The 9477-nt window shown below is 35.2% G+C and overlaps 1 pseudogene; it reads right to left on the bottom strand.

Annotated features, from left to right (window-relative positions):
• Positions 1 to 8397: 8397 nt before the first annotated feature.
• Positions 8398 to 9473, bottom strand: LOC101698098 (polypyrimidine tract-binding protein 3 pseudogene; annotated as a pseudogene).
• Positions 9474 to 9477: the final 4 nt, after the last annotated feature.

Raw genomic sequence — 9477 nt, forward strand, 5'->3', positions numbered from 1 at the left:
TTTCTTCCAATGCCACAAACCATATTACAAATGAAAGCTGGTACTGCTGCTTATCAAAATATACAAGACAATTGATGTTTTATATAAAAGCACTTTATATGTTAACTTGTTCCCAAAAACCTTTTTTTTCTTTTTGGTCTGGTTAAAAAAAAGCCATTACAAATATTTACAGCATTTTCTTCTGTTAGTTGAACATTCTTACAAACTGAAAAAGGGAGTTTTATGAAGAGACCGCGTAAAACACAAGACAATGTCAGAGGCTCCTAGCTGTGCTATTTATTTTTTCTGAATACAGTACTGAAAATGCCCATCAAACTCTTGTCATCCTAGTCCATCCTATTCATGTTTAAACTCCCATTTCTCTAAGTAGCCTATTCAGCAAGAGGAAATAGAAAGTAAAGGCTGCTTTGCACTGGGTCTTTCAGAAAGGGGCTTGGGAAAATGCTGATAGAGGAGTTAAAACCAGAACAAGCCAGTCTTTGGTCAGGGCAATGAGGTGACATTTTGATGTAAAACTTTGCCTGGTCAACAGTCTTTATAATTAGTACTTTCTGCAGCTTTCAATCATCACTATTATCGCCAAGGTCCCTGGACCAGACAAATATCCCTGTTCTCTGGAACATACACTTCAGATTGCAAAAACTAAGGTGACTACCACAAAGATTAGAGCAGTTCTGTTCTTGAACCAGCACAAGCTCTATAATGACTATTATGTGATAAAGGCAAAAGTGTAACTGAGAGTGCATTTACAGAGTTACAATTATTTGCTTGTATGACTAGTTTGTGGGATAACATTCTCTTAAAACTACACAGTACATATTTCCTGAAAACCAGAATACTGGTACTACCTTAGTCTCAATAGGAAGAAAAGGTCAATTAAGACTACTGAAGAAGGCACATGGACTTTGCTCCTGTTTTGTTTTTCTCTTTTTATAAAACCCCCCAAATTAGGATTTTAGTAATCTCCTACTTTTTAAACCATTCACAACTAGCTGTTAGAAATTGCTCTGAAAAAGACTAAAAAAAGACTTGTAGATAAACATAATTCTTTGAAAGACAGCTGAGTTATACTTCAAAATTTTATGCAATCTATATTGTATTTGTTTTAGCACAAAAGTAGAATATTTTAGGTCTGGCAGTTTTATTCTCATTAATAATAAATTGAGACAAAGGAAAGGCTAAGAAAAATGTATTACACATAGTTGCTGTCTATGGTTTAAAAAAAGCAGTACACATTAGGTTTTTAAAAGGCTGACAGTTTGTCAAACAAGGTATTTAAGTGACTCGTTGGGGCAGAAAAAGGGCACATACTTTCAAGTTTGTTGCTTTTTTGTGCAAAAATATTAATGGAAAGAGAAAATAAACTTCATAACAATATATTAAAATATAAACATAGCGATCTGATGACAAGGAGTCTTTGACAATAAGAGCTAATTCTTCAACTGAAGCAGAGCCTAGGATCAGCATCGTAGGTGGAGCCAAAGAAGGCCTTGCTCTCTTTTTTTTTTTGGTACTGGGATCCAACTCTGGACCTTGAGCTTGTGAGGAAGGTGGTGGAACCACTGAGCTAAGACCCCGGCCCATAGCCTTGCTCTCTTAAGGAATCAGGCAGGCAGAAATTGTGGCTCTAAAAACTAAGCTCAAACATTGTTACGATTAACTGACAATATTTAGGCTTAAGTAATTTATGGCATTCTGTAGGAGCTACTGGGTAATTCTGATACTCTTCAGTAAATAAATTATCAATTAAGGTGGTACAACATTTTGCTACTTTGTATCTTTTATAAAACACATTTTACTACTATCCAAGTTATTCAAATCTTAAAACATTTTGGCATAGATTGCTATTGTTAAATGTGTACTGCTATTTTTCAAAGTCCTGAATGTATATATACTTTGTGTAAAAGTCAAGATACCTCAAAAAATGATACACCAATATTCTTTAAAATAAAGTAAATAAACTTAAAAATAGGATACTGTGGGGCTGGGATTTAGCTCAGTGGTTTCACCGCCTGCTGTGCAAGCTCAAGGACCGGAGTTCCATCCCCGGTGCCAAAAAAAAAAAAAGGATACTGGATACTGTGGCAAATCAACGGCAAAAATAAACCATTACTTAGCAGATATTGAGTAAATGCATGCCAAAATAAAAATACACACATCTCGTTTTCCACCACCCTGATATGTTAAATCTTTTTACAAAAACGATGCCAACACAAATACTGTAGACTTTTAGAATTCAAACAGCCAAGAGCTCAATAAGGACAACATCCATGTGCTACAGCTAGTTTTAAACACAATCTGATGGCTTCAAACATGCTCTTTTTTTGTTTGTTTTGTTTTTTTTGGTACCGGGGATTGAACTCGAGACCTTGAGCTTGCAAGGCAGGCAGTGGAACCAAAACATGCTCTTTTTTTATTTATTTAATTTATTTTTTTCTTCAAACATACTCTTTAAAAACAACAATATCCCACTTTTCCAAATCTTAATTTAGTTATTCTTTGTCAATAAATTAAAAATGTATGTAATTTGCATATGTATATACAACATTAGAAGGACGAATGCATGTATATCACTTATCTATATACACACACAAGTGCAAACACACACGCATGTGCACACACACATGTATCTACACAAATCTCTGAAAAGAATTTAAATGTTCTCTCTGACTTAAAGGCCATCTCCTTCAAAATTACATTCAACACTATTATGATTTACCTTCTGCTATCAGTAACTTTTGCGACACTTATGCTGGATGTTATGAGAATCATGAATTAATAAATTACACAGTATTTCCTAACTCAAAGCAAATGAAGTAATCCAATTTAACACACCACTGAATTATAACAGTGCCAGTGTAGGAGGAAATAAAGAGCAAATTTATGGAGGTTTCTTAATTATTTTTCCCTTCTTTCCCTACTCACCTGTAGGTAAAAATATATTTCAAAAATGGAAGAAAAAACCCCCAAGTAGGTAAATGATTGTGCTTATCTATTTGGCCAATACTAAACTGATCATTTGAAAGGTCTCAACTCAGTGTCATCTTTCCTATTTTACCAACTAACTGTTGTTGGTATTGAGTGAATTCTGATTTTATGTCTCTTTCAATCTCTAATTATTTGCAATATTTTAAAATTTAAAAACGTCCCTATGTTCAAATTAATGGTTGGAATACAGCAGAAAGATTGAGATACTCTTTTAAAGTTGAGATGAGCCACTTAAGAAATACATAAAGTGTAAAAGGGGTGGATAAAGTTGATCCTTTTGATAAATTCTGCTTAAAAAAATCTATTCAAGCACTGAAGGAATAATTAACAAAAGCAATTTCTTGTTAAAAAGAAGTAAGTTTACGTTATACAGTCACTGAAGTAACATTAAAATGCACACTTACATTCAACCAAAAAGAGAAAAAGGGACAGAGTATAAAAAATAACCCACCTGGGCTGGGGATTTAGCTCAGTGGTTTGCTGCCTGCTGTGCAAGCAGAAGGACCGGAGTTCGATCCCCGGTACCAAAACAAAACAAAACAAACAAACAAACAAAAAACCCACCTTCTTATACTCCCAAATATGTGAGCACTCAGTAAGTTACACTAACAAAGAAAAGCCAAGTTCTCACTTGAGTACTAATAAGAACCAAGTATTCCTGAGACAAATTCTGATAGGCACAAAAGATTAGACAAGACCCAGAAACTGAGATTGCATTCTACAGCCCCAAATTGGTGTGTGATAACTGGCAACAACTGCTACCAGTCACAACGTAGAGGCCTACAATGTGTGCACTGAGTATTCCTCAAACTATTCACCCTTCCCTATCCCACCTCTGCACCAAAGTACCAAAATTGGAATAAAAATTATTACTTATTGTAAACCACTTAAAATTGCAGTGAAAAAATCTTTTAAAATCCTTACCAAAACAGAGAAAGAGAAAACAAACTGCTCACCAAGCCCGCAATATAGGTTTCAAGATATTTAGATAAAACTCTAATCTATTGTATCTTAAGCACATAATACGGCACATAATAAGAAATTAAGTAACCACACAGTAATTCTGAATAAGTATTAGAGATTACAGTGGAACAAAAAACCCTTGAGATTAATTTTTTTCTAAAGAAGAAGACTTCACCAAAAGTAACTTTGATTTCTTTTTTTCTTCCCCCATTAACTTTATTGGTACATTTTAGTTATAAAATACAGTTACATTCATCATTGGTATCTTGTACCTTTACATGAGTATCTTGGTTCTTATTTTTTTTCCCCTTCCCTTGACCTCCCTTCACCCGCTCCACCCTTCCCTATTTGCAAAGACCTTGTTTCCATTTTTTTCCTCTTCTCATATTTTTTCCTTTCCTTTTTATCCCTTCCCCTACCCCGCCCCCCAATTCCCCTGCTCTTTTAGACCTTTTCTTCCTGTTACACAATATCAGTTACACATTTTTTAAATTACAATATTAAGATCTAGGAGACATTACCACAGATTTTACAGAATTTAAAAGGATATAGAAAGCATATTACAAAAATCTGTTTTTGAAATAAATTTGGCAACTTCTAAGAAGTAACTTGGAAGACAAATTAATGAAACTAACTCTGGAGGAAATATAAAATTTGAATAGCACCTATTAAGGAAAGTATATTCCTAGCTTGAAAACCTACCTATATGACAACAACAGGCTCATAAACATTTTAACTGATAAATTATATCAAACAATTGAAGCAGAAAAAAGAAGGAACACTTCTCCCCTCATTTTAGGAACTCAACATTGTGCTAATCCTAAAACTGCATAAAGATAATAGAAGAAAAAAGTATGAACAGAGATAGAAATTTGTTTAACAAAACAAACTCTTAGAAGTCAGATCTGGCAGGATGTAGAAAGTGGTTTTGTTATAGGGATGGCAGTGTTTGTTCAGCATTGGAAGATCCACCCCCCAAAATCATCATTTTAACAGAGGAAAGGAAAAAGCCATATGATCCTGTCACTAGTTGGAGAAAGAGTATTGGACTAAATTCCACAGCTGTTCATGGTAAAAGCTAACAGGAGACTAGAAGTAGAACAGAACCTTCTCAACAGATCAAAGACATGTACTCCATATTTCCAACAAAAACTCTTTCTATGAATGGAGTCAATACAATGCTTTCTCCCTAAAGTGGGGAACAAGGGCATATATGCCTACTCTTCATCTGTCCATTAGACTTTGAAACATAGGTCTAAACCAAAATAGTCTGTCAATAAAATGACACAACTAGGATGGGATTGGCAAGGCAGAAGAAAAATCTTTATATGTAGATGAAATGATCATCTACAGAGAAAATACTAAGAAATCTCTAGGAGCCCCTAGAACTTGTACTTGAATTTAGCAGGATTAGAAAACACAAGGTATATATAAAAATTCAGGTCTGTGTATACTTGCTATAAATGAAGAACTGGATATTGAAATTTAAAAGTTGTGCACGAGTACAAAGGACCCAGAAAAGCCAAAAACAAAAACAAAAACAGTGTTGGAAGATGTTTAGCACCCAATTTTAAGACTTCTTCTAAAGCTACAGTAATCAAGGCAGTGTTGGTGTAAGGAAAGACATATAGATCATTGGAATAAAACAGAGAATCTAGAAATAGAACCACACATATATGGTCCACTGAGTTTTGAAAGATTATTTAACATTAGCATTTTATAGAATATAAACTCAATTCAAGAGCCAAGGAAGAGACAGTGTCTTCAGCAAATGGCACTAGAACACCTGGTATCAGTATATAAAAGCTTGACCTCAACCCTTTTTTTCCATACATGAAAATAACTTGAAGGGATCTATGAACCTAAATAAGAAAGCCTAAAAGTATAAAACTTTAAGAAGAAATTATAAGGGAAAATATTTATGAATTCTAGGTAGGCAAGAACTACTTAGGATACAAAAACCATGATGTATAAAAGAAAAAACATTGATGAGATTCCATCAAAATTTAGAACTTTAAATTACATCATTAAAATGAAAAGTAGTCCTTAAACAGACCATATTTACAATACATATAACCTATGACCAGAATCTATAAAGAATTCTTAGAGCTCATTAATAGACAACCCAATTAAAATGTAAACATAAGAAGATGATAAATAGCCAGTATAGCACACGGAATGGTGTGCAACTCTAGAATCAGAAAAATACTAATCAGTACAATAATAAGATTGAATTATACACTCATTAGGGAGATGAAGTCAAAAGTTTTAAAAGCCTTGTCATGACTTTTTCTTTTTGTTGGATTCTCCCCCTTTGCATTTAATTTGTCACGCCTAATGGATTCATTCTGCTGGGTTTCCTGGGGTTGTGATCCTCACCGTCTTTTCCTAGGGTATTGTCTAAAATGTTTTAGAGTGCTGGTTTGATATTCATGAAGTTCCTGAGGTGTTCTTTATCATGAAAGTATCTTATTTCTCCATCAATTTGGAAAGATAGTTTTGCAGGGTACATCAATCTGGGTTGGAGGCTGTTTTCCTTTAGGGCTTGAAATACATCACTCCAAGCTCTTCTTGCCTTGAGCGTTTGCATTGAGAAGTCTGCTGTGATTCTGATGGGTTTTCCTTTGTATGTGATTTGTTTCTTTTCTCTCACTGCTTGTAGAATTTTGTTCTTCTGTTGGGTTTCTGGAATCCTAACTATTATATGCCTATGTGTAGGGTTTTTTTGATTAAGGCTAGCTGGAGTCCTATATGCCTCACTTATCTGTATGTCAAGTTCTTTTCCTCTCCTTGGGAAGTTTTCTGTCATCACTTCTGTGAACAGTTTTTTTTATGTCATCTGCACTCTCTCCTCTTTCTTCATTGACTCCGATCAGTCTTATGTTTTTCTTCTTTGCATCGTCTAGCAGTTGCTGGATTGATTTCTCGTGTACCCTTAAAATTTTAAAGCAATTTTTCTTTTCCTCCTCACTAATTGCAATCTTATCTTCTATAAGTGAAATTCTATCCTCACATTGGTTCATTCTGCTGTGCAGACTTTCAGTGGAGTTTTAATCTCTTGGAAATCTGTTTGTATCTGTTTTATGGATTCCATTTGTTTCCTATGTTAGGATTCCATCATGTTCCTCAGATCCTCTATTTTTTAATCTGTGTCCTTTCTAGATTTATTAATCATGTCTTGCACCATGAGCAAAATCTTTGCTGTTATCTGAGTAATTATTTCTGATTTCATTTTTCCCAGATCCTCTTTTGTTGCCAGTTCAGAGAGTCCAGGTGGTTTGAGTATCAGAGTGTTCCATCTCATTTCCCTGTGGGTTTGCTGTAGATGATCTGGAAGTCTGTTTTTGAGGCTTGTTTATGTGTCTTCTCATTTCCATGGTGGGGGGGATGTGCTTCTGGCACCCACACAGCTCACCTTCTGTGCCCTAGGAGCTTGGGATGGCAGCAGGGAGATTCTTTCTGGGTGCTGGAACCTGCTGAGCTTCTCTGCCCTAGGAGCCTGGGATGGAGGCGGGAGAGCTTCCTTCCGGGTGCTGGGACCAAAAGTAACTTTAAAAAAACCTGTCAAACCATATGATAGACCTGAATATTTTCCATAAGAAAATATTTTTTATAAGAAAACTTTTTTTCTGAAAACAATTATAAAAAAGTAGTTCATAAGTAGGATTACTTTTTAAAAATTTCCCAATATCATATTTATATTACTCAACAAAAAGTGTCATTTTGTGATTTAAGACATGATTTTTCTAATAAAATTATTAGTTATTCTGACATCTTAATATATCTTAGTTGGATTTGACTTAATTTCCCTGGGCACAGTTGAAACACTTCATTGTTCCAAATAGTATTAAAAAGATAATGCATTATTCAAAGGATTGTCAAAGAGTTAAAAAGGAAATCATAGAAACAAAACATTCATGTTTATAAATCTGTTTGCAATACAACTCATGTGTTTATGTCTAACAACCACCAACGTATGGCAAATATTTGACATAATTTAAAAAATGAACATAATTTCCTACAGGGTCAGACTTTTGAATCTTAAAAACTTGGTTGTGATTTAAATTACTTATATCAAATAATTTTAAAAGTCCATATTCTTAAATCTCTCAAAGTACAACGGAGTTTAGAAATGTCATATAAGGCTAATCTGACCCAAAGTAAAATAAAGTCTGTCCTCTTGAAATTGATTTTAATGTGGGAATTAAATTACTGAAAACACATTTTTCCCACAGGTATACCTTCATAGAAACCATGGTAGGAAGGAAAACAAACTTTTGATTATATACTGGCAGGGGGAAAAAGAAAAGAAAAAGAATATCCCATGTTTCAATATACTTAAATATCAAACTCAAGAGTTATTTTTGTGAAAGAGGCAGAGTTGGTCTTGTGTCGCTTCAGTCTGAAGGCTTTACTGACACTATGGTCCAGTTTTAGGAGAAAAATTCACAGAAAGTCAGATTGCAGATTTTGGGAGGAAACTCTGAGGTGGTGATTTTCTCCAAGATCATGCTTATGAAGTTTAATGAGGGCCTGGATTGCTTCTTCCACAGATCCTAACTGAATGAGTGCTATTTTGTGATATTTCTGAAAGAATTTAATAGCTTTCACTGAACATCCAGCCTCTGTGAAAAGGTTCTTTAGATCATCCATTGTAACAGAAGGGGGAATGTTGGAAAGATGCAGTGTGGCTGACGGTGGAAAAATATTCTGGAAGTTTTTAGAGCCAGGCTTTTTAAAGCGAGGCAAAGGAGTATTGCTGAAATCCTTAGTCAGACCTTGGTCTTCTTATCCCTCTCGAGAAGCTGAACTGTTTGGGTGTTTGGACAGTGTAGCATGAGCACTTTTCCATAAAGTCTCTCACCACTTAGATGTTCATTGCTATCTGGCTTGATTTGCATCTGCCATCTGAACCAAGGCACTTTCCTTTTTATTAAACATTATCCTCACTCAATGTACATCACCATATAAATCCAAGTAAGATAAAAAGTCCATGTGGTGTGATAAGATCAGGATTGAGATCGCTGACAGGTAGAACAGAGTTTCCTTGTACACCACTGGCCCAGGAATGGCCATTCTTCCAGTGATAGCAGAGGAGGTGAGGGCAAGCAGACCAAGGGCTCCAGGAACAGCTGAGACTGACAGACCTGTAGCTTGAGGAAATCCAATGGCTGGGGCAAATTCAGCAGCCCCTGAATATGGTGAAGATATTAATATACCTGGTGCACCAAAAGCAGCAGCCATATGGGGTTCAAGAGATGCCTGGCCATCCCAGAAGGAAGGTCTAAGCGAGTGAAGTCTCTGCTTCTGTCATATTATATTTTCACATTAAGGCTGGTGAGGTTGGAGAAGTCAATACATGGAGCACAGCATGCATTATAGATATTCTGGCCATCCAGAGCCATTTTGGCATAATGCGCGTTTTGCTTGGTCAGATATTGAAGCAGCGTTTGAAATTGATTATTCTTTGTAAAGGTGATAATCTTCAAGACGGTGCCAAATTTAGAAAATATCTGATGAAGAACT

The sequence above is a fragment of the Heterocephalus glaber genome, unplaced genomic scaffold (genome assembly GCF_053883595.1).
Source record: "Heterocephalus glaber isolate CG9 unplaced genomic scaffold, H.glaber_assembly_v1.0 deba00000330, whole genome shotgun sequence".
In the NCBI taxonomy this organism is placed as follows: Eukaryota; Metazoa; Chordata; class Mammalia; order Rodentia; family Bathyergidae; genus Heterocephalus; species Heterocephalus glaber.